Below are 26929 nucleotides of genomic sequence, written 5' to 3' on the forward strand. Positions count from 1 at the left end.
AGCTCCCTTAGCCATTCCTCATAAGGCATCATTTCCAGGCCTTTGACCATTTTGGTTGCCCTTCTCTGGACACGTTCCAGTTTGTCAGTGTCCTTCTTGAACTGTGGTGCCCAGAACTGGACACAGTACTCCAGGTGAGGTCTGACCAGAGCAGAATACAGTGGCACTATTACTTCCCTTGATCTAGATGCTATACTCCTATTGATGCAGCCCAGAATTGCATTGGCTTTTTTAGCTGCCGCGTCACACTGTTGGCTCATGTCAAGTTTGTGGTCAACCAAGACTCCTAGATCCTTTTCACATGTACTGCTCTCAAGCCAGGTGTCACCCATCTTGTATTTGTGCCTCTCATTTTTTTTGCCCAAGTGCAATACTTTACATTTCTCCCTGTTAAAATTCATCTTGTTTGTTTTTGCCCAGTTCTCTAATCTGTCAAGGTTGTTTTGAAGTGTGATCCTGTCCTCTGGGGTGTTAGCCACCCCTCCCAGTTTGGTGTCATCTGCAAATTTGATCAGGATGCCCTTGAGTCCATCATCCAAGTTGTTGATAAAGATGTTGAATAAGACCGGGCCCAAGACAGAACCCTGTGGCACCCCACTAGTCACCTTTCTCCAGGATGAAGAGGAACCATTGATGAGCACCCTTTGGGTTCGGTCAGTCAGCCAGTTACAAATCCACTGAGTGGTAGCATAGACAAGACCGCATTTTACCAGCTTCTTTACAAGAAAATCATGGGGCACCTTGTCAAATGCCTTGCTGAAATCAAGGTAGGCTACATCCACTGCATTCCCTTTCCTAGGATACTCCATTACTTTCCCCATGCTTTGGTTTTCCCTTCCAACAGCCAGTCACTATTCCAAGCCCACAAAGCATCTTCCATCCTCATCAAAATATTTGGGGGGTTTGCCTCCTTAGGGTTTTCACCTTAAAGATTTTTGTACTTCTGCCAACCTTGGCATCTCTCTGAATGCATTGAGTTTACTAATGCATTGAGTTTGCTATTGCAGGATTTGCTCCTTCTAATGGAATTTAAAACTTTTATTTGACTCACTAAGTCAGAAGGACTCTCTTAGAATGCATTATTTCCTCTTTATACAATCCTTATATTGGAGTTATCTAACATCAGGGTTTGCTTTGCTATCGTTGATATGACTGTTTACAGCCATGCTGGTTTTGGTTTGATGAGCTATAGGATTCAAATCAATTATTTCTAAGATTTGGAGGAAACATACTTTTAGCCATGCTTGAGTGAAGTTTGTGGCTGGAGTATGTACTTGTTACTTTTTAAATTCGCTGTTATTATGAGCTCTGCAATTCTAGGGGTTGGGGAGTCCGTTCTGACAATCAGCTATGATTTCCAAATTACTGCAAGTTTGATCGGGGTGTGTGTCAGAGAAATAAAGAAAACCAGAAAAAACTGCTCTGCCAATAGAAATGGCAGATCCAAAATATATCATTAAGTAGACAAAATAATAATTCCACTGTTCAGAAAGTTCATATGGTCATCACAGCTAATTCGTAATCAAGATATCTCAAAACAGTAAAGTATTCAAAACTAGGACAGGCTTTCACCTTGTACAATCACATTGTACACTAGCAGATCAAGCCACCAAAACTTGCAGCCCACTGTGAGTGTGGCCAGGATTTATGATGGAGGTGGGCAAGACACCCACCTGTCATCATCCCCGTCTGGCTCGGTTTAGCAGATTCAGAATGAAATGTCCCAACAGCACTTGTTTTAAATTACTTTCATTTGACCTCAAGTGCTCTGAAAAATCTGTCAAAATCTTCAGTCCTTTGAAAACCAGGAAGTTATATAAACAAATTAGTATCAGGGAGTACCTTTCATGGGTGTATTTTGCAAAATTTCAAAGAACATGCCTTTTTATTTTATTTTTCTAAATTGAAGCATACCTGAAGGAGCGTCTCCACCCACATCATTCTGCCCAAACACTGAGGTCCAGTGCTGACGGCCTTCTGGCGGTTCCCTCACTGCAAGATGCCAAGTTACAGGGAACCAGGCAGAGGGCCTTCTTGGTAGTGGCACCTGCTCTGTGGAACGCCCTCCCACCAGAGAAAAACAACTACCAGACTTTTAGAAGACATCTGAAGGCAGCCCTGTTTAGGGAAGCTTTTAATGTTTAATAGATTATTGTATTTTAATATTCTGTTGGAAGCCGCCCAGAGTGGCTGGGGAAACCCAGCCAGATGGGCGGGGTATAAATATATTATTATTATTATTATTATTATGCAAGGGTGTGGTGTGGTTTTTTTAGATTTGCTGAAAACCTTTTTCAGCACCTCCTTCTCAAACCCCTCCTTTTCCCAATGCAATTTTTCTGTACACACTCAGTAAGCATGGCCCATTGTTAAGTATTTTTTATTTATGGCTAGGCCCATGCAGCCTACCCAGCCACATGAAGCCTACCAGTTCTGCCAGGGGCCTGTACCATTCCTATTTCTGCAGTTACAGGCAGGCTGCAAATCCAGGGACATTGATCAAGTCTCCCTCCCCCAGTTATTTCTCAAATTCTTAAGAGACATCTTGCTCTGAGGGGAGGAAAGGGAAAGCAGAATAGCCGGCCAGCCATTCGGCTCCAGGCTGTTTTAGCTGAGATAGTCTCTCCATGTCCCACCAGCACTGACCTATTTAAGTACCATCACGCCTTGAGGGGGAGGAGTTAGAAGACAGAGCCATCCATTTGTCACACCTGCCTGAGGGATCACAATATCAGGCGAGATAACAGCACCAAGTCCTTAGACAAAGCAATAAATGGGGCAAATAGCTCAGAAAATAATGACCTCGATAACCAAGAATCACTGACTTAGAATAGAGGTGGGAGAGAAATTTGATTCAGTTCACATTTAAAGGCGAACTTACCTAATTCACATATTCTACAGAGAGCGTGAAGATTCACGCATGAATTTTGCATTTTTTGCAGTGCCCTTCTCCAGCAAAGTAACGTGCATAGAAATGAATCTATTGGAGTAAAGTGTTCATAGAAATGCATACATTGTTGGAAAGTAACATTCAAATGTGAACTATATTTGGTGAAATTGTTTCTGCAAAAAAAAATGTGTCCATTGGACAAAATTGCATATGAAACCATGCATATTAGGAGAAATTATTGCAAAAATGCTGGTGAATTTCAATGAGGGTTTTTTTTTTCTTTTAAGCAAATCTGATGAGGAAAATGTGGAGAAATGAACTTCAGATGGGGAAAAAATGAGAAAATGAGAGAAAATGAATTTGACTGATTCATTGTCCCTAGCTTAGAAATATCTCAGCACTCTGGTAGTGTCTTGCTTTCCTGGATTTCATTGAAAGCAAAATCATAAGAAATGTCATTACTTGGTAAACCACCGAGAACTACATACCCACAAGCCAGACAGGCACACCCACAGGTCAAACACGTACCTTCATTTCAGGGAGCATTGAAAGCTTTGATGCCTTTGTGACACTTGCTTAGAACATTTCGGGCTTCTGAAACTAGGATGGGAAGGGATAGCTTATATGTAAGCTGCTTTCTTATCTTTCATTTCCGTCCTGTGTCCAGTCAGACAAGAAAAACTGCAAAGGTGCAATGATTCACAGTAAGACAAGTCTGTCGACTTTTCGTTATTTTCACTCTGCCCTTTCCAGGCCCTCAACACTCACCTGCTAGGAAAGTTGCCCAGTGGATTTGGGACTTCAGCATCGTATGTCTAGTTTGCAGTGGAGAAGGCATGAAATCAATGAACTCTGCAGGCTAGGAGAGTCTCCAAACAGCAGCACCATCTTGTACTGTACCTTACGAGCTGTAGAACCAACCTGCATGAATTTCAACCTCTTGAAATGACTGTATTGTTGCATGTTATTTTTGTATGCACCAAGAGGAAATGCCATGCTAATTTGGTGATTTGCTTGTCTTTGTAAAGCCCAGAATAATAGTACTTAGAATTGGAGGAGCACTCCAACGCTCTTCTTGGGAATGATCTCAGTCAATAGCTCTTCGTGCAGGGATGTGGAACCAGCATGTTTCCGAGCACAATTCAAAGTGTTGGTGCTGACCTTTAAAGCCCTAAATGGCCTCGGCCCAGTATACCTGAAGGAGCGTCTCCACCCCCATCGTTCAGCCTGGACACTGAGGTCCAGCTCCGAGGGCCTTCTGGCAGTTCTCTCACAGCGAGAAGTGAGGTTACAGGGAACCAAGCAGAGGGCCTTCTCAGTGGTGGCGCCCGCCCTGTGGAACGCCCTCCCATCAGATGTCAAGGAAATAAACAACTATCTGACTTTTAGAAGACACCTGAAGGCAGTCTTGTTTAGGGAAGTTTTTAATGTTTGATGTTTTATCATGTTTTTAATACTCAATTGGGAGCCACTCAGAGTGGCTGGGGAAACCCAGCCAGATGGGCAGGGTATAAATAAATCATCATCATCATCATCAGACCCAATGCCAAATCCTGCCCTTAAGCCCCCTCTACCTGATCCTTGGGCTCTCTCCATGTCACCCCTTCTCCCCAAGCTGAACCTCTAACTGGCCCTGCTTTCCTTCTTCCTGACGGGTTTTGCTCTTCTTCTTCTTCTTCTTCTTCTTCTTCTTCTTCTTCTTCTTCTGAAATGTGTTCTTTTGATGGTGCCTTTTGCTTGTTTGAACGGAGGAGAATGTGTAGGTGCTTGTTGAAACTATCCTATTGTGCTAAGCTAACATTTAAATCCATCCTTATCACAGTCATTCATTCAATGAAACATCCGCTCTGGGTTGAGGCCCATAGTAAACACACAGCAACAACGCCTGACAGATTATTCTGCATAGTGATGTGAGATGCTCTCTTCGATGAGTAACATTATTTATACTGATAGTCTCAGTGACTAGCCTACTTTCAGGAACAGAGGAAGCAGCGGTAACTGGATGTTGATGAACAATTGGGGGAGGGAAAAGAGATGGTCTTTCACATTGTTAATAAGGCAGATGTTTCAAGTTGTTGTTCACTAAGCACATGCTCGATTATCTCACCTGCGCTTCATATAATCCATGTACAGTGAAATGGAAGTGCTCTTACAGACCTGAGCTCTTACTGCATCGCAGCCAAGACTAAAAGGAGCACGTAGGTAATTTACATGGCAACTGCTTGCCTTACAGATGCCATAAACCTTGATGCCTTTTAAACAGCTTGTGTAATAATCACACTGATTAATAATAATAATAATAATAATAATAATTTATTATTTATACCCCGCCCATCTGGCTGAGTTTCCCCAGCCACTCTGGGCAGCTCCCAATCGAGTATTAAAAACAATACAGCATCAAACATTAAAACCTTCCCTAAACAGGGCTGCCTTCAGATGTCTTTTAAAGATAGGATAGTTGCTTATTTCCTTGACATCTGATGGGAGGGCGTAGCACAGGGCGGGCGCCACTACCGAGAAGGCCCTTATAAAGTACAGGAATTGGTTTAAATGCTCGGGCTCTTTTCCTGTTCGTTCTTGATAACACAATTCCCTAATGAATCCATTAGAAATGCAACAAGTAGGAGTGGCCCCTACAGACCATCTGTAACCCTGAAAGCAAATGTGAGCTAAATTGTGAATGATGAAATTCAATTCCTCCTCTTCCTTCCCTCCAAACAAAATTCACATAGGAATACCTTAAACAATCCAAGGATTAAACTGAATCTGATCAAAGGCTCAGTTGGTTTTACCAGCCTGTCCAGAAAGCATTGAACTTCATGTCTAATATATGCACAGATGCACCAAGATGCTTCATCGCTGTGCCCTAAACCTATTAAGTTCCATTGTTCCTGAGAACACTGTGTTCAGTCCCTTATTGCAAACAGATCAGTACAAAGCCTCACTCTTTTCTTCTTTTTCTTTATGGGTTGTCTTTGTGTTATTGGTTTTTAATGCAGTTCAGAAATTCTGTCTCTGTGTTCAGCGTAATTACCTGTACAGCCCCCAGAATACAGTACTGTCTCTGAATGAATCACTCCCCTCTCCTGCCTTCCTGTGAAGCTCTAAAGGAATGATTATGACAGCAGCGTGAATTCAATTTGCCATTCATACATGAGCCAGAATGCTCAATCATGACAAACTTAGTCACTACTGTGCAAGGGCTGGCAAAGTACATTACACTTTCCGGCAATCATTTCTCCCGCCTTCCCTCTCTCATTGTAATTGAATAAATGCTAGGCTTCAATTTAGCCCATGTTGTTAAAACTTATTTTCATTATTGCTTCCATTCTCCACTACTTCCTCTTCCTTACAACCTGGGAAGAATGAAGAGATTGCAAGCCTTGATGAAGAGCTACTTTTATATATATATATCTGTTCTGGAGAACTTTTACGGCGACACCTGCCTTCCTGACAACTAGGTTATACTATATTTTGGATTTTTGATAAATGCACTAGAAATTAGCATGAACTTGCAGGATCAAGTTGTACTGTGCACAAAGGAAGCAGATAAACAGATACAGATATTCAGAACCAAGGAAACGCTGCAATTCCGGGGGTTAAATCAGGTTAAATCACATTGGCTTATAAGAACAATATAAATGCATCCTGATCTACAGCTCTCTGTGTGCTCCAATGCACACATGAAATTCCCCCCTCCATTGCAGTGGCTTCGTTCATTTAGATGGAAGGAGCAGATCTACATATGCAAAGAATGTGCACATCAATATGCAGCTTCTGTTGCCATGAATAGGTCAGCCCTTGTAAGCAGAGAAGGGCTGAACCCATAAGAAATAGAAAAAGCAAATCCAGTCTGCAAGGAAAATGAACCAAACCACACCACTACGGGCTACAAGCTGACCAAGGGAGGAGGCCATGGAGAAACTGGGATAGCTTTCATAATCCCAGGACTATCCCTGGAAAATAGGCCCACTTGGAGGGTATGCTTTAGACCAGGCATGTCCAAAGTCCGTTTCGGGGGCGTAATCCGGCCCACCAGTCGGTTCAATCCAGCCCCTGTGGCAGTTTATTGCCTGGGGTAAAATTCCAAAAAACCCTCAACAGCCTCAATCCTAAAAAAAGGTCAACAACTTTGGTCGGCCCTTTGGCCGACCCTCACAGCCCTTCCCTTCATCAAATCTGGCCCTCTTTGAAAAAAGTTTGGACACCACTGCTTTAGACCACAACGCGGCTGGCACTGTGGTCTAAACCACTGAACCTCTTGGGCTTGCCAATCAGAAGGTCGGCGGTTCAAATCCCCAGGATGGAGTGAGCTCCCATTGCTCTGTCCCAGCTCCTGCCAACCTAGCAGTTTGAAAGCACGCCAGTGCAAGTAGATAAAGAGGTACCACTGCAGTGGGAAGGTAAACGGCGTTTCTGTGCACTCTTGTTTCTGTCATGCTGTTCTGTTGTTTAGTCCTGCTGGCCGCATGACCTGGAAAGCTGTCTGTGGACAAATGCCGGCTCCCTTGGCCTGAAAACGAGATGAGCACCACAGCCCCATAGTTGCCTTTGACTGGACTTAACCGTCCAGGGGTCCTTAACCTTTTTTTTTTTAACCTTATGCTTTTGGTGGCATACATTGTGCCCGTTTCTTGTCTTACCTACTCCTCCCAGTAGCTGGTACCATACATGAGAATCAATGCAACCAAAGCTTAATTCAGTTGGTGTTTGTTAGCTTTGCAACAGCAGCCTGACTCATCTACTCCTCTGGAATGCATGCATGTTGTAAAACTGGTAGACACAGCCATGAAACCTAAAGCTTTCTTTTGTAAATAATGAAAACCAGACTCTCAGGAACCGAGACTCCAGCATGAATGAGACATACATGGAGAATACAGACATACCGTCAAGAACCGAGAACTTTGCTAAAGAGTGAGAGTACTGTACCAAGAATAAGTAGCTAAAACAAAGAAGAAAGATTTCCATTCGTCATTGCCTTTCTTTCAGTAAAGTCTACACCCAACCAAACATGCAATGCGATGTATGAATATCACTTACAAAATGCAAGCTTATCTTTTGTTGCTCAAAAGAGCCTGAAGTTTCTGTAACGTAATGTGGATGTTAATATTCTGGAGTACAAAATACTGATTATAATTCTAGAATATTCCATCTGAATCCGGCAGTTCTGCTGTTTATGTTGGCAATTGCAGCTTAACTGTGGAGATGCTTCTGTACAGCGACCTTGTGAAGACACAGAACACCCTGTGATGAAGAGAGAGAAAAAACTTCTGAGGAGAAGCTGTTATTGCTATAAGCAAATCAATATGACAACACTGCCTCTTGTTCCTAATCAAATTGTAAAGTTACAGCTGGAAAAAGAGAACTATCAGTTCTGACAGCAACAATAATACCCAAAGATTAACAGCAAAAAGTTTTAAACCAAAAGGAAGTCATTACCCTTGAACAATTCGTACTTAAGCTGCAGTCTTAAGCACACAAACCTGGAAGTTTGATGCACTGAAATCAATGGGAGTTAACTTCAAAATAAATGTGCTAAGAACAGGGTGTTTGTTTATTATTTCAGCTTTGCTCAGATTGATTAAGCAAGGGGGCAGTCTTTCTAATTAACTGTGGATTTATTCCACTTTAACTGTCTGCTGCAACACAGCCAAGACTTTTCCTTGGATTGCTTGCTAGAACTGGCTGCAATCAGGTTTATGTGGCCTTCTAGATCAGGGGTCGGCAAGGTTTAGCGGCCATGGTCTGGATCACTCCCTTGGAGATCGTCCGTGGGCTGGACTGGTGCAGCGCGATGCCGGAAATGGCTTCTGCACATGCCCAGACACTGGAAATCACGCCTGTGCAGAAGTGATTTTGGGTGTCTGGACATGCGCAGATGCGATTTCCGGCGCCGCTCAGTGAGTCCCTGTGCCGCGCTGGTTTAGCACAGCATGCAGGGGACTCACCAAGCGGGCGGCTCGGTTTGGGGGCAGCTTGTGGGCAGCCACAGAGATAAGAAAAGAAGAATCATTCTGTTGTCTGGAGAGATCACTTCCTGGTTTGCGTAGAGAAGCCATTTTCAACAGAGCCCAGCAACAAAAGTGGACAGTTGTATTGAGGCAGCACCGGGTGTTGAAATTTTGCACCCCCTAACATTTTTGCACCTTGCCCGTGTGGCACCGCCAACCCCCATGCAAGGCCATTGCCCAGTCCAAGCCTATGCCTTCTCTAACCCAAAATACTGGATCACACTCAAGTCACAATATGCTTTTGCAGGATGGAAGGATGGCTTATCTATTTTAACTGAACAGTACTTTGGTTCTTTATTTGGATTTCACACTAATGCAATATGTCCTTCAAGGAAATGGTTAGCTACCAATGAAAGAATAAAAAGTTCCTCACCTGCTAATTAGAAGAAGACAGTGATAGTTTTCCTTAACCCGTATCCAGCTTCGGTGACATCTGCAAAGCCATTTCTTCTCCAGTTAACGAAACAGGTCCACTCTGGATGCCTCTTTTTGTTTTTTAAAAATGATATTTATTCCTTTTTCAACATTTCCAACACAACATTACAAACAAAAAAAGAGAAAAGAAAAAAAAGAAAAAACAATGCAAATACAATACAAAAACGCTACATGGACTAACAAAACAAACAAAAACAAGCAAAAACAATTTAAAAACACCTCAAACATTTTCAATATCTTATATTTCATTCACTTATTTCCAGCGACCTCCTCCCACCTACCTTTTTGTATTCCACTTCTATTATTTGTTTCAGCAATTCCTTTCCATCTTACTCTGTTTTCTGTTCTATAATTATCTTAACACATTCTTGCCATACTTTTCCTTTAATTTTCTATTGATCTATTTATACTTAATTCCTTATGACATTTCTGCTAAAGCCATATATATTCATTCCAACATTTTTCTAACATTCCTTAATTTTACAATATTTCTATAAATAGTCTTTAAACTTTTTCCAATCTTCTTCCACCGACTCTTCACCCTGGTCTCGGATCTTGCCAGTCATTTCCGCCAATTCCATATAGTCCATCAACTTCATCTGCCATTGTCCAACGCTTCAGTGTTTTCAAAAGGCAACCATTCTCTCAACCAGCAAAAAGCAGATGGTTCACAGCAAAGTTTAAAGGTCTGGCAGGGCAGGTCCCCCTCCTTCTTTGGCATCCATCAATATCTTAAATTTTACTCGAGGCTTCCTGCCCTGCCAAACAACTCTGGGAGCATCCCTCTGCCACCTCCTGAGACCCTCCATCCCATCCAAAGCTTGCAATGTTTGAAACAAAAGCAACATCCCCAGCAAAACAGCAGCCCTCATCCCCACCACAATAACTTGGCCCAACAGTAACAACTTCTGATTTGTCCATATTTCCAAATCCCCCTTCTCTTCAATCCAACATCCTTCACAGTTATCCTTAAGCAGATTCACATTTTTGGCAGTCATACTAACCCCCAAATACCTTTCTTTCTCAACCAATGTTAGTATCGCCTCCTGAAACTCTGTCAAGCTTTCCTTTTCCAATTCAGATAGGGCTCTGGTCCTCAAATTCATCTGTTCTTCTTTAAGTTGAATCATAACGAATGTCAACTTATGCTCGTCAAGTTGTCTTTGTATGGATGGGACTCTCCTCTCCTGTTGTATTGCTTTAGATTCAGCAGCAAGGGTTTTTCCCCTGACTTCATCTGCAGTTTGCCATATCGAAGTAGATTCCTGTGTCAGTTTCTGGGTGGTTTCTGAATTGGTATTCACCTTTTGTCCCAAGTTATTTAAAATTTCTACAGTTGAATCAATTTCAATATTTGCAACATCCAATTTCACATTTATCGCATCTGTTTTCTTGTGGAGTTGTTCCAGCGAATCGTTTATTTTCAATAATGCAGCCACTAAGGCCTCCTCTGTCGACATCCCGTCTGTTTTTTCCTTTCCGTTTGCCATAACACTTAAGAGATTCAAGGTCAATTCCAAAGTCTCACACTTTTTTATCTTGCACCTGGAAATTCCCCTAGCCCAGCTCCTATAAAGTAACCAATTTCTTTCTTTTTTTTTTTTTTATATATATAAATTTTTATTGGTTTTACAAAATTTTTAAAACAATACAAACATATAAAAAGACATACAAACACGTATAGTTTCATGACCTTTTTTTTCATAAACCTTCTTTCTCGGACTCCCCCATACCTCCCCTTTCTGCATCCCAATGTCCAAAATTTTCCAGCAACTTCTAAATAGTTCTGTCAAACATATGTCTTCTTAATCTTTCCTTCAGTCTAATCTTATATCGCTGTAACCCTTTCTTTCTCAAAACCTCGACATTCTAACATTCATCAAGTTTATAATAGTCCTTAAGATAGATTTTAAATTTCTTCCATTCTTCTTCCGCCGTCTCCTTCCCCTGATCGCGGATTCTGCCAGTCATCTCAGCCAGTGTCATATAGTCCATCACTTTCATCTGCCATTCTTCCAGAGTGGGTAGGTCTTGTGTCTTCCAATACTTTGCGATGAGTATTCTTGCTGCTGTCGTAGCATACATAAAAAAGATTCTATCTTTCTTTGACACCAGTTGGCCGACAATGCCCAAGAGAAAGGCTTCTGGTTTCTTCGGGAAAGTACATTTAAGTACCTTTTTCATTTCGTTATATATCATTTCCCAGAAAGCCTTAATCTTCGGGCACGTCCACCAAAGGTGATAGAAAGTACCTTCAGTTTCTTTACACTTCCAACACTTATTATCAGGCAAATGATAAATTTTTGCTAGCTTGACTGGGGTCATGTACCACCTATAGATCATTTTCATAAAGTAACCAATTTCAAAAGCTTCCACTAGGGGAAAGCGAGTTGTATTTGTATAGGTCAGTATGTCCTCTTTTAAACAGAGTTTCAATAATCCAAAGTTAGTTTCAATTTTCAGTTACTTTCCTCCTTTTTTAATAAAGTTCAATAAAGTTGTTTCAGTTTTCCTTACTCCTTTATAAGTGCAGACGAAGACAATGGAAACAATGTATCTCTCTTATGCTAGCTGTCACTGAACGTTCTATTCGCTGTCAATGAACCTTCCAAGACACGTCGGTCTTACTAGCAGCCTGTTTCCAGGTTCGGAACGGTGGTATTTTAACTTCCTTCACTCACTCCTGCAGGGATACACAATCCAAAGCCTCCCCCCTCTTCTCCTGCTTCCAAGGGGGGTTTAATATTTTTTACTGATGAGAATTTAGTCCTTTACAATAGGCTTTCCAAGACTTTAGCTAGCAACCTCTTTGCCTCAGTCTTTTTTACAAAAAGGGGAGGTGGACTTCCTGTTTTGAGCCTCCCCGTTTCGGTGCCAAATTAAGGGTTGGTAGTTTTAAATATCTGGGCATTTACATCTCTGAGGACCTCTCATGGACTGCAAATATTAATATGGTTGTGAGGAAGGTGCAGGGGAGGTTGTATTTCCTGAGAATGCTCAGGGGACTGAACCTATCTCAGCACCTACTTCTGTCCTATTATCACAGTACCATCGAGAGTGTCTTAACCTATAGTATATTATCGTGGTATGGGAGCAGCTCTGAAACGGATAAAAAAGCTTTACAGAGAATAATTAAAATTGCCCAGAATGTTATTGGGCTCCAACTACCAACCCTGGATGAGATCTTCACGTCTCGCACTTTGAAGAAGTCACACAATATCCTGAGAGATCCCACCCATCCTGCTCACAACTTCTTTGAACTGTTGCCTTCGGGCAGAAGATATAGGACAATGAAAACACGAACCACACGCCTTCTGAATAGTTTCTATCCAAGAGCTCTGATTGCACTAAATAATGATCTCAGGGCCAGTTGCAAGAAATAGCAAGCAGGGAGTAGGAAGGAATGAGACAGGTTTTTAGGTTATGTTATGCCTTTAATAGGTTATGTTACATTCTGGAGTATGATATGTTTTTATAGATTATGTCTGAATAGGATGAGAGTGTTGGAGATACGTGCAAATGTGTATGTGAACCCGGTCTTTGGGTGGGTGTTTGATTTTCGTTGTTGTGTATACTGTGTATATACGGACAATGACAATAAATTTATCTTATCTTATCTTATCTTATCTTAAGACATTTAAAAATCCAATTCTTCACTCTACTCACGGGTAGTTGCTTTAAGATCAAATTGTCCACAGGAAAAAGTCAGCGCTCTCCGGCAACAGCTATGCGGCTTCACTCCGTGGAAAAAAGCAGTCAATCCGAAGCACCGCGCCGCTCACCCCCCGTCGCTCCGGATCCCCGAAACTGGGTTTCCCCGCGAGTAGGGGAGGCGCAAAAGGTGCCCGCCGAATCCCACGTTCACAGGCTTCACCCGCCTGTGATTTTTAGTGGGTCTCCGCCTTCGCCGTGGCGGCCAGACCCGAATTTCCACGAGGCAAATTACTCCCGATCAGAGGAATTCTGCCATTGCTGGTGGCGCCAACCCGGAAGTCCCCCTGGATGCCTCTTGTTGGTTCCTGACTTGTTCATGGCTGGTTCAGCGGGTTCCACCTACCAAGATATCATTACAGGATACTGAGTGAGAGGAAGGAGGAAGAAAATTTGTTATCTGGCAGCATTAAAGCATGTATGTCAAAGATTGTGAATATTTGCTGCACATTCATTGAAGAGGTACATGAGACTGGGGACATTTGGGGCTAAAAGACAATGTTTTGTTTTTCAAGGGGAAAGCGGGGAAACAGATTATCATAATTATCCAAATTATGATGAGAGCTGAGGTACTTCATGTGAATAATATCACTTCTTGTATCTGTTAAATAAGGAGGCAAGGGAGTTCAAAGACCCAAAAGCAACTCTAGTGGGCGGAAAAGAAAGTCTGGGAAATTATGTAATGAAAAAGTCTACATGAATTTGAGTGGAGAACAGAGGAGGCTGCTTTTGAGTTCAATCCTGCAACAATTGTCACATTTGCTAGCTTGTACTTCAGCAACCCCAAGGAGACTACATTCAGGCTCTTAAAGTAGCTTAAATGTCAGACAGGAAGGGACTTTGTCTACTTCCTGTCAGGAGGCTTCCAGTGACTCTACCAAGTGATTGGCCTGACCAGATATTGGCAATGTTACATTGGAGGTGATGTTGTGCTGTTGATTCAAGTCACTGGACACAGCTTCCCCAACAAGTTTTAACTACAACTCCCATAATCCCTTACAATTGGCTAAGGGCTGATGGGAAATGTAGTCCAAAACATCTGGAAAGCACCACACTGGAGAAAGCTGGTCTACTGTGCTGGCTGCTGGCATGTGGATGTGTGTATGTACATATATTTGGCTAAAATATGAGTTGTATTTTATTGTCCCCTTGTTTGTTTTTGTTTGTTTATGAATCATCTACAAACTTACTTGCTCACTCAGACTGAGATGGTTGTTCTCACCAGGCATCAATCAGGCTGCCCTTATGACAGGCCTGTGAAGTATAACCAATAAATCTGTAGCTATTTTTTATTCCCCCCTCAGCCTACGACTAATCATTTGCTCCTGCAAATTGTTTGCTCTCGCATGCCACACTCCTACAACAGACCCTCCAAGTGTCCCCATTTTCCAGGGATAGTCCCAGATTTACAGAAGCCATCCCTGTTTCTGATTTGATCCTGGAATGTCCCATTTTTTCCTCAGGACGTCACTAATTTCATCAGGGAAATGTTGGAGGGTATGGTAGGGAAACCCTATTTTCATTGGAAAAATGTTGGAGGGTATGGAGTTATGTGAACCCCCCCCCCTCAGCCAAGGAGCTAAGTAACAGTACAACTTTTAAAAGGGACACGGGTGGCACGTCCGCCAGCTTCTAATCGCGGATACCAGCGGCCTTCAAGCAAGCAAACTTGCCTTATTATCGCTCCCTAGCATCCCACTGCCAGAGGATTGCCTCCTTCCATTCACCAGTTTGCCTCCTCCAAGTGGAAGAAACCTGGGCAGTGCTGAATGTCACATCCATTGCCAGGTGTGTCCTGCTATAAATAAAAAAGGGCTTTCCCCTTGGCCTGCCTTTATATCCACTCAGTTGCCAAGTGCTTTTGTGACATCACAAGAAACCCACAGCCAATGGCAAGAGCTGAGGAGGCATCATCTTCATCACTTTGAGCCTCACAATGGCAGGTGTACCTATCAGTGATTGTGTGCTTGTTTATTCGGGCCACGGATGGTGCTGTGGTCTAAACCACCAAGCCTCTTGGGCTTGCCAATCAGAAGGTCAGCAGTTTGAATCCCCGCGACGGGGTGAGCTCCCGTTGCTCTGTCCCAGCTTCTGCCCACCTAGCAGGTCGAAAGCACACCAGTGCAAGTAGATAAATAGGAACTGCCGTGGCAGGAAGGTAAACGCAATTTCCGTGCACTCTGGTTTCTGTCACGGTGTTCTGTTGCACCAGAAGCGGTTAAGTCATGCTGGCCACATGACCCGGAAAGCTGTCTGTGGACAAACGCTGGCTCCCTCTGCCTGAAAAGTGAGATGAACACCACAACCCCATTGTTGCCTTTGACTGGACTTAACTCTCCAGGGGTCGGTCGGAGCCAAACAGTACAAATTGAGAGCATTTGCAGATGACTTAGTACTGACGTTACAGGAGCCAGTATCTAGTACCAAAAGGGTTCTAGAACTGATTCAAGAATTTGGTCAAGTTGCAGGGTTTAAATTGAATAAGTTAAAAACTAAGGTTTTAGAGAAAAATTTAACACCAATGGAGAGAGAGAGGTTTCAGAATGAGACAGGTTTAACAGTGGTTAAGAAAGTTAAATACCTGGGGATTAACATGACAGCAAAAAATGGGAATTTATTTAAAGATAATTATGAAAAATGTTGGGCTGCAGTGAAAAAAGATTTAGAAATTTGGTCAAATTTGAAGCTTTCACTTCTGGGCCGTATTGCTGCGGTAAAAATGAATGTATTGCCTAGAATGTTGTTTTTGTTTCAAACATTGCAAATTGTGGACAAAATGGACTGTTTCAAGAGGTGGCAGAGAGATATTTCTAGATTTGTCTGGCAGGGCAAGAAGCCCAGAATAAAATTTAAAATACTAACAGATGCAAAGGAAAGAGGTGGATTTGCCCTGCCAGACCTCAAACTTTATTATGAATCAGCAGCTTTTTGCTGGTTGAAAGAATGGCTGCTTCTTGAAAACACTGACATTTTGGATCTAGAAGGTTTTAACAATGTATTTGGATGGCATGCATATCTGTGGTACAATAAGGTCAAAGCACATAAAGCATTAAAAAACCATATTGTCAGGAAAGCATTGTTTAATGTCTGGATAAGATATAAGGATTTATTGGAAAATAAAACCCCAAGGTGGCTGTCACCGATGGAAGCGAAAGCTCTGAAAAAGCTCAATATGGAGGTCAAATGGCCGAAATATTGGGAAATTTTAGAACAAGATGGAGATAGATTGAAACTGCAGAGTTTTGAAAAATTTAAAAACAAAGTGCGAGACTGGCTTCATTATTATCAGATAATGGAGGCATACAATTTGGACAAGAAAATCGGCTTCCAGGTGGAAAAATCAAAATTAGAAACAGAATTGTTAGAACCCAAAACTAAGATTTTGTCAAAGATGTATAACTTGCTGTTGAAATGGAATACTCAGGATGAAACGGTGAAATCTACTATGATTAAATGGGCACAAGACGTTGGATATAACATAATGATGGCTGACTGGGAACAGTTGTGGACCACAGGTATGAAGTTTATGGCATGTAATGCCTTAAGAGAGAATATTATGAAAATGATATACAGGTGGTACATAACCCCAGTCAAGCTTGCAAAAATTTATCATTTGCCCGATAACAAATGTTGGAAATGTAAAGAAACTGAAGGTACATTCTTTCACCTTTGGTGGACGTGCCCAAGGATTAAGGTTTTCTGGGAGATGATTTATAATGAATTTAAAAAGGTATTTAAATATACCTTCTTGAAGAAACCAGAGGCCTTTCTCCTGGGCATAGTCGGCCAATCGGTGTTAAAGAAGGACAGAACTTTCTTTATGTATGCTACAACAGCAGCAAGAATACTTATTGCAAAGCACTGGAAGACACAAGACTTACCCACACTGGAGGAATGGCAGATGAAATTGATGGACTACATGGAATTGGCGGAAATGACTGGCAGAATCCGAGACCAGGGAGAAGAGTCGGTGGAAGAAGATTGGAAGAAATTTAAAGACTATTTACAGAAATATTGCAAAATTAATGAATGTTAGAATGATGTTGGATTCAAGTTAAGTGGTTTCTAGCTGTACTGGTATAAAAGAATATGGAAAAATTGGTTTTTAATACGTAAAAATTTAATGTTATAATATATCAAGAGTAAAGATCAGGATTAAAAAGGAGGGAAAGGAATTGATGGACTAACAAATTGAATTGGAATACAAAAGAGGGAGGTATGAGGAGGTCCGGGAAACAAGTAAATGTAAGAGAAGCGATGAAAAGATGGAATTGTTTTTAAATGTTTTTTCTTTTTTGTACTTTGTATTTTTCTTTCTTCATTGTTATTTTTCTTATTAATGTAATCTTTTTCTTCTGAAATTTTAATAAATATTTTTTTTAAAAAAAACAAAACTCTCCAGGGGTCCTTCACCTTATTACCTTACAACCTTTAGAAGACATTGGAAGGCAGTCGTGCTTGGGAAATTTTATTTTTTAAAAAAATGCTTAACGTTTTATTAAACATGAGTCTTTTAAAAGCGGCCCCATGAAACATGTGTACCCTGTGTCCATGGGGCCTCTTTTAAAGGACTCATTCTGTATATGGGGGAACAGAAAAATTGGGGATTTCCTCACAATTTCCCCCACTTTCCCCTCCAAGCCTTTGCATCTCTAAGTGGGACAGGAAAATATTGCGGTGATCCAGACCCAGAGGAATAGAATCAAACTTCTTGATATGTTCTAATTTAGTAGTTTCATCTTGGGATCTCTTCTGAAGTTCCCTTCCCAGAGACTTTTCAGCATTCACTGCTGAATCGGAAAAGTCAAACAGAAGCAGGGGAAGGGGAGGGGATGAGAAGATGAAGCTGCTTCTTTCATTTACGTTCTCCTGTGATGTAAAGAACCTTGCTTTTTAAGCAGCTCTGCATCAAGAAGGCGTTCAGCTGTCATAATCCTTGTGCCACGTTCAGTGAGGAAAATGCAGGTTTATCATAACTGTTTATATAGCATGAGTGGTTGCTATGGTTTGTTTTACATCTCCGGAGGAAAAAGAACAATGGCCTGGCAGTTTAGTCATAGTTTGCTATTTGGGAAATTCAGAACGGTCTTAAAGCTCTCACTTCTGCTGGATTATCCACAGGTTGGAAATAACTTTTGGTGAAGTTACAGCATTAATTCAGTCATCCTTCTCCACCTCTCAAATGAAGACTGTGAGGCCTGTCTTCCCAAGGATTCCTTGCAGTTCCTGGGGCTAACATTTCAAGAATTCATTCTCATGGAGGGACAATATGTACAACAATAAATCACACCCCACCAAATTCAGTTAAATATATATATATATTTCTGGAAAAACGTTATACAGTGGTGCCTCGCAAGACGAAAAGAATCCGTTCCGCGAGTCTCTTCGTCTTGCGGGTTTTTTCGTCTTGCGAAGCAAGCCCATTAGCGGTTTAGCGGATTAGCGCTACAGTATTAGCGGCATAGCGGGCTTAGCGGATCAGCTGATAAGCGGCTTAGCGATCAGCTGATAAGCGGCTTAACGATCAGCTGATAAGCGGCTTAGCGATCAGCTGTTAAGCGGCTTAGCCGATCAGCTGATAAGCGGTTTAGCGGCTTGGGGAAAAGGGGGGGGGGAAGGAAAAAAACCCCGCAGGAACTCGCAAGACATTTTCGTCTTGCGAAGCAAGCACATAGGAAATTCGTTTTGCGAAGCACCTCCAAAACGGAAAACTCTTTCGTCTAGCGGGTTTTCCGTCTTGCGAGGCATTCGTCTTGCGGGGCACCACTGTACTAAACGTACAATCTCCTCTGTTCAGGCCATGTTCTACATGCACATCTGGGCCCTAATGAAATGGATGCATATTTTCATATTGATGGGGACATCTATCATCAGCATCTAAGGCTACCAGCCGCTACATTTGTCTAGAGGCCCCTTGAGCTGAATTGTGATTGGAACGAATATGTCCTGAGCACTTGGGATTGTACCGATTCTCTGCCACACGGCTGCCTCTGTGTGCAGCTCAGCTCATGCAAAGTTATGCAGACCTCATCTGCTTTTGTCCGAGTCACTTCGGTGCATTCAGTTGAGCAACACAATGAAGTTCAGCAGCATGGAACCTGAGCAGTTCGCATGTCGGCAGAGCCCGTGGAACGACAGATCTATGATTCTTCTGTTGTCCTGCTCTTTTCACCATCTACTTGGCTTGGGGTACATGAATCCTGTACAGCAACAGTGACCATGTGATCTGATTGTGCATTCTTGTGTACATAAGGAAAGCATCGCACAGCTGGCTGGCTGGCACCCTGAACAGGAGCAATCCACTGCAGCATGTTTGTTCAAGGACTCACTTGGAATCAGCCTACAACCCACTAGAGATGCATGAAGACTCCAGGTAGTATAACAACTATCGGCTGTATAAAGTTCCATCAGTATATTTCACTCAATCATGTAAATATCTTAGGTTTGCCGTGTCTTGGCTGGCCATATCAGACCTGCTTCTGCTTTCTCTATTTCCTGATTATTTCTGGAGTATTGTGTGTATTTTTAGATGCCTCTCTGCTGCTTGAGCCATTTTCCTTATGCAAACAGAAGAAGCTGTATCACAGCAGAATTCACGCTTTGATGAATTTTACTGCTTAACTGCAAAGCAAATCAAGGTTGCACCCATCATACTACTTTACATCAATCAATATGCATTGACGTATAAGCATTTAGGTTCTAATCTTTCAGCAAGATGCATTAGATAGCATATGGCCTGTGCATGTACGGTCTTACTGGAATGCAATGAACCACTGGTTGTTACCTTCTGCAGATGCAATCCCCAGAGAGATCGAAAGCAGAAACAGTGTGTGATATCATTACTTTCCCTTGGATATTATTTCTGGCATATGCATCCAGAACTCCCAGAATTGTGGTTGATCTTCTTTTTCCACGACCGATCCACCAGCATTCTCTCTCCCACGGTCTTTTGGACCATCATCTCTTCTGTTTCATGCATGTACCAAGCTGAGCATGACAATAGGAATACAACACGCATGAAGAAAAGTGGTGAGATTATGATGTCCCACTTTCTTCCTTTTTTATATATAATTTTTATTAAATTTTCTGTTTTACAATTTAGAATACTCATTTAAACATCCTTAAAATATCAATGATTTCCCTTCTTCTCTTTCCATGGTTCATTTTGCAAGTCACAAATCCCTTCATATTTTACATAAACTAAACCATTCAGTATTCCATTATTACATCCATCAGAACTTATTTATACTGTTGAATTTTTCTTAATGTTGCTAATGTTTTCAGGTGTATACAGTTCCTCCTCCCCTATATTCAATAAACATTTTCCAATCTTCTCTAAATGTATGTTCGTCTTGTTCTATATGTTAAGTCCACAAATCCATCAGCTTAAGTTGCCATTCTTCTTTAGTTGGGACCTCTCTTGTTTTCCATTTTGTGGCTAACAAAACATGGACCACAGTAGTGGCATACATAAATAACCTTTTTTGAAACCTGGGAATTTCCTTCTGCATTATCCCCAACGAAAAGGAGAGCTTCTGGTGAGATTATGATGTCCCACTTTGAACATAGGAGAGGGAAGTCCATCGGAAATGTTATGTTGAACCTGAGAATAAGAAGCGAGCATTCATCTGTCGGAGTCATGTGATCTATTGGCTGGTGATGTGGACACAGGAAACCCTCTGTTTGAGACGGCCATTATGGCACACGCTCATTAAGCTGTCTTGGGCAAGCGGCCATCTTTCAGTACGGTTCAGTTTCTTTAAGATGGAAATGGCGTGTTCCTCGTTGCTTTTGTCAGGATGAATGGGAACAGGGTTCTTACAAACAAAAGAGCTCTTTCGGATCATGCCAAAATTGCATTGAGAATATTATCGCTGCTTCCAGCATTAGCAAACCAATATCTGACAAGCAAGGCTGGAAGACCTTGTCAGTCTTGGTCTGTTCTTTATCTCAAGTGTGTAGCAGAGAGCAATAGTGCCTCTGAAAATGGAATTTCCATTTAGCTGTCATAGATAATAGCTCTTGCTGCTGTGAGTGAGGTGGAGGGGAATAAAGAGGTTTGCTGGTCCACACTACTAGAAGCATGAGGGCTGGGGGAGGCGGGGTTTGTGAGGTGCAAAGGGAGAGGGGTGGTTTATTGGCAAGATTCAAAGAGAGGCAGAGAGCTTGGCAAGGTGTAAAAAATCATAGAATTGTAGAGTTGGAAGGGACCCTGAGGATCATCTAGTCTAACCCCCTTGCAATGCAGGAATATGCAGCTGTCCCATCCGGGGATCGAACCTGCAACCTTGGCATCATCAGCACTACACTCAAACCACCTGAGTTATTGAGGGTATAGAAAGGAGTTTTAGGATGGGAAAGCAGATGTGGGAACCATGAAGGGCTGAGGAGCATAAGCTAGACAGGGTTGGTAAGTGATGCAAGCAGGGACACAGCCCCTAGAAGACAAATAATAACATTGTGTGCTTATTGGGTGGACCAAATGACAGACGTTGCCTGAGGCAGGAATCCCAATCCAAGGTCAGTTGAGAACTCATGACGCATCTGTCAGGAAAACACTTTCCTTTGGCCTTTGTCACCACTCCATCAAATGAAAATGATCACTAGTTCACAGGAGGTGAAGGTAAAGAGTCTACAACAATTCGTTCATGGAAAGTTCAGGATACAAAATTCAAAAAAAAAAAATACATGTTTGTACCTAAAGCTCAGCAGAGGAGACTTCACCTCAGCTAACCTGTGCCCCTCCATATTTTGTTTAACTGTGACTCCCATCAGCCCCAACAACATGGCCAGTGGTCAGGAGAGATATGAGTAGCAATCAGAAAACATTTGGAGATCCATACACTTCCCATCACTGTTCCAGAGGAATGCTATAGTAAATAATACAAAAGCTACTTGTGGCAGAACCAGAGCATATAAACACAGGATATGAATGAATTTCAAAGTCTGTTGCTCTTTGAACAGGTCACAATGGAGCGACCTTCTTCCAAGTGCAGTTTAAGAGGGCACATCAGGTTATGTTCAGCGTCACTGAAGTTAAACAATGTGTCCCGAATAACCCAACAAGGTAGAAACATAACATAAATGCCTGGTGAATGCAGCAGTACCACATAAACATAATCTTCCTCATTGCAGCAATTGATATTTATACAGTCTTAACCTTCCTTAACCTGTAATGAACCCTTGACTGCACATGAAGATAAGAAAGATTTTCTTCTGAGTGAAAAAGGGCATTCTCTGTTTAAATGCTGCACAGCCTACATGCTACAATCTCCTTTGTTTTCTTCCACAATCTTCCTTCATAATCCTCAATAGGTCTGTAAGGAGAGATGGAAAACAGGGACAGGAGAGCTAATGGAAGTTTATCAAAGGAAGCAGGGGTTATGAGTATTACAATCTCATGCCTAAGCATATGTGATCGCAACCTCTTTCCAAGCGAGTACAAGACTTTAGTCTTCGTAAATTATTCGAGTCTGGTAATAATAGCCAAATCACCACCACCAGGTGGTCAGAGCAACTGTGCAGAATGGTCCTAAGTGGCCAATGTTTTCCAGGCTAAGAGTCATCTAAGCATGTCATTGTGGGTGCTTTATTTGGCTGGTTGTGGATTACCTGCCATGCTGTAAGTGACTGTAGCTGTAGCCCACTCTGAAATCGCTGTGCCACAAAGTGGAGAATTTTATTATTATTATTATTAAAATAAAACAGGAGTGGAGAACCTCAGGCTGAGGAGTCAAATAAGGTCCTCTAAGCCTCTGTATCTACCCCTAGTGATTCTCCCTAGAGTACTCCTCTGCTCCTCCTCCGCTGCCTGATTGGAATGTGTCCTTGAAATGTAATAGTACCTCTTTCTTGCCTCGGTGTGGACAGGTGTGTTTGACTTAATCTCCTTCTTCTTTGGTGACCACTCATTGATTGTCTTCTATGTATGTAAGATTGTCTTCTATGAACACGGTCTTAACAGTGAGTCCGTAAGTGACTGTGGAGGCCAATTCTGAATCCACACGTCCTTCCACAGTGGGGACATAGGTTTCTGGGTGGGAGTTGATCATGGTGAGGGTTTGCCAAGCGTGCCTTCCTCTTGGCACATTTCTCCCTTTTGTCCTGAGTTTGAGCATCTGCAAAGTCCATGACACCTTTGATGAAGGCTGTTCTCCAGTCGGAGCACTCGCAGGCCAGTTGTCAGTGTTTATACTACATTTTTTAAGATTTGCCTTGAGAGTCTTTAAACCTGTCTTGTTGACCACCAGCATTACACTTTCCATTTTTAAGCTGGGAATAGAGTAGTTGCTTTGGAAGACGACAATCAGGCATCCAAAGAACATGACCATTCCAATGTAAAAATCCTACTTCACGAAGGTAAAAGTGGCATTGGTTCCCCCACCCACTTTTGTCTCTGTTCCCACCCACTGCTGCTGTGCGGACACTGGAATGTACCCCATGAGGGAATGTGGTTCTCCAGCTGGAAAATGTTGCCTAAAGGCCAGAGTCCCAAGGTGGGATGAAGCCCTCACCTTAGGCAGTGGAAGTACCTCAGGTGTTGGGGGCCAGTGGCCAGGGGCAGCAATTCCCATTTTGCCTCAGGTGGCAAAACAGGATGGGCCACCTCTACTAAAGGCTGTAGAATAGGAAGAGCCACAGGTGATCACTAGCCAATGATGTCAGAGACATTAATACTAAAAGGACGCTACACCCATTTTTAGTGAAGGCCTAAGGCAGCTATATAAGGACGCGGGTGGCGCTGTGGGTTAAACCACAGAGCCTAGGACTTGCCGATCAGAAGGTCGGTGGTTCGAATCCCCACGACGGGGTGAGCTCCTGTTGCTCGGTCCCTGCTCCTGCCAACCTAGCAGTTCAAAAGCATGTCAAAGTGCAAGTAGATAAATAGGTACCGCTCCGGCGGGAAGGTAAACAGCATTTCCGTGCGCTGCTCTGGTTTGCCAGAAGTGGCTTAGTCATGCTGGCCACATGACCCGGAAGCTGTACGCCGGCTCCCTCGGCCAATAAAGCGAGATGAGCGCCGCAACCCCAGAGTCGGCCACGACTGGACCCAATGGTCAGGGGTCTCTTTACCTTTTTAAGGCAGCTATAGTTTCACCAAGCTGAATATTGCTACCATTGGGGTCCAGTGACCTGCCTGAAGAATATACATTTCTGAAGCTAAGACAACAGTGGTGGCTAGTGAAATGGTATAGCATGTGAAACTGTCACCAGTTACATTATGACAATGAAAGGGGGGGAGGGGAATTCCTGCCTCACCTTTCACCCCTATGAGGTAGCAACGAAACTGCTGCAGGTAGCACCATGAAAGTATGTCGTTGCTGAGAGGATAATTGCTGTGTGTGGGCACCTGGTGTGCTCAGGATCAACTATTCACTCAGCAAGGATATACAGTTGTACCTTGGGTCTCGAACGCCTTGTGACTTGAATGTTTTGGCTCCCAAATGGACCAAAACCCGCAAGTAAGTGTTCTGGTTTGTGAACTTTTTTAGGGAAAGCTAAACATCCAACATGGCTTCCAATTGAGTGCAGGAAGCTCCTGCAGCCAATCGGAAGCCCTGCCTTGGTTTTTGGACGTTTTCAGAAGTTGAACAGATTCCGTTCGAGAACCAAGGTACTGCTGTACTTGCATAATAGAAGATTCTGGCTGCAGCACCCCTGACCTCCTACTTTTTCAAAGTAAGGGTGGGATTCTTTGTCACGATCCTGTGACCATCTACAGTTTTACCTGACTAGTGAGGTAGGACAGCTGAAAATAATGCCAAATCTAAAAAAAGAAGAAGCTTTGAGCCAAAATCTACACTTCCGACATGAGTTGCCACACGTCCATACATTTCAGGGACTTCTGTCCAGACACAGTTTACGAGGACCGCATCCAGGCTATGTCCGGGAAATTTCAAATGTATGGCAGTCCTGTGAGTCTAAACAGCCTGGGGCACAAATATTAATGGCCCTCTAGTGGCTATGGTGGCTTATTTACCAGAAGTAATGTATTTCTTGGGCTCCATGATCACTGCAGATGGTGACAGCAGTCACGAAATTAAAAGGCGCCTGCTTCTTGGGAGAAAAGCAATGACAAACCTAGACAGCATCTTAAAAAGCAGAGACATCACCTTGTTGACAAAGGTCTGTATAGTTAAAGCTATGGATTTCCCAGTAGTGATGTATAGAAGCGAGAGCTGGACCATAAAGAAGGCTGATCGCCGAAGAATTGATGCTTTTGAATTATGGTGCTGGAGGAGACTCTTGAGAGTCCCATGGACTGCAAGAAGATCAAACCTCTCCATTCTTAAGGAAATCAGCCCTGAGTGCTCACTGGAAGGACAGATCCTGAAGCTGAGGCTCCCATACTTTGGCCACCTCATGAGAAGAGAAGACTCCCTGGAAAAGACCCTGATGCTGGGAAAGATGGAGAAGGGGACGACAGAGGATGAGATGGATGGACAGTGTTCTCAAAGCTACCAGCATGAGTCTGACCAAACTGTGGCAGACAGTGGAAGACAGGAGTGCCTGCCGTGCTCATGGGGTCACGAAGGGTCGGACAGGACTGAATGACTAAACAACAACAACAACAAATGTATTTAGTGTTAACTCTGGAGGTGTACGCTCGATTCTGACCAAACTAAGCATCCTTATGTATGTTTTACTGACAGCCTGGAGGCACCATCAAAAGCCAGAGCATTAAACGTAGCTTTATTCTTTGCCCCTGCCCTTAAACTGCCTGCTATTTCCTCATTGTTTTCATTTCTCTGTATTTCATCAGTAAAATAGCTTTATTGGGTTAAGTAATCTAGACTGTGGTGATACTGCAATCTCAGGTCTGCTCCTCCATGTAACTAAACACTCTACAACTGATATGAGAATAGGGAAAACGGAGGGGGGGACCTCACGTCTCAGGAGACTGAGGGTCAGTGGCCCTTGAGAACACCCCCTCCTCAGCAATCCTTGCAACTCTCTCTCATGGAGAAATAGGCATTTCTCATGGAGAACAATGGGGAAAAAACCTCTGAGGAATCATCTTCAGTCCAGTGTAATGTGGGCGTTGGGAAGCCCCTCTTTGTGAGCAGATTCCACGACACTTCTCATAATAGCCATTTCTTATTTTAGTCTATTGTCACTCATGGCCTCTGAGCTAACAAGCTAATAAATACGTGTTATAAATTTCACTCCAAAAGAGAATGCTTGGAGTCTTTCATAGCTCTGCTATTACAAGAAAATAATTTCTCAGCTTTCTCCGTATTGTTGCATCTGTCTCCTGAGTGGGAAGTTAATCCTATGGCATTATATACCCCTCCTTTTGCAGTATAATTTAGCTTGTCTGAATATGCTTGAGGTTTAAATGTGGACAGCTCATTATACATCACAGCAATTGTCCTTTTTTTTACTGCCTGAAATAGTTTCATAACCTTACGCTGAAAAAGTCTCATTAGCACTCTGCTCAGGTTACTGACCACTGTTTTTACTGCAAGCTTATAGTATCTTAATCTTTAATGGAGAAAACAGTAGCCTTAAATCTGGTTTCATCTTTTTTTAACAGCAGACAAACTGAAATAACTTTTGGAAACTGACAGTCTTAAACCTTAAATGTACAACCAAATTGTCTGGTTACAGTATGATATATAACTCTTTTCTGCCTTTCACCTTCTTCCCCAAATCCCCAATCTGATATGTACCTTTGTATTACAATAGTATACATCATTAAGGCATGTCTACGCCACAAGTCTCATTTGCAACCCAATACATTCACCAGTTCTCATTGCTTCAGCCATATTTTTATGTGACCATCTATTCTCCTCCCTGCTATCTTTTCTAATGTTCATTGGGGGCATTAAATGGCCCACATATATTTGGTTGTGTGAGTTGTCCCTTGAGGAGCACACAG

The 26929-nt window shown here is 42.5% G+C and overlaps 1 long non-coding RNA gene across 1 annotated transcript; it reads right to left on the bottom strand.

Moving 5' to 3' along the window:
* Window positions 1-7851: 7851 nt before the first annotated feature.
* LOC308458403 lies at window positions 7852-14875 on the bottom strand. The gene is made up of 3 exons (XR_013977366.1): window positions 14721-14875; window positions 9275-9386; window positions 7852-8134 (listed from the first exon to the last, which is right to left on the bottom strand). It is a non-coding gene; the product is annotated as an uncharacterized lncRNA (long non-coding RNA).
* Window positions 14876-26929: the final 12054 nt, after the last annotated feature.

This window comes from Podarcis pityusensis (assembly GCF_964106645.2).
Source record: "Podarcis pityusensis genome assembly, chromosome: 11".
NCBI classification, from domain to species: domain Eukaryota; kingdom Metazoa; phylum Chordata; class Lepidosauria; order Squamata; family Lacertidae; genus Podarcis; species Podarcis pityusensis.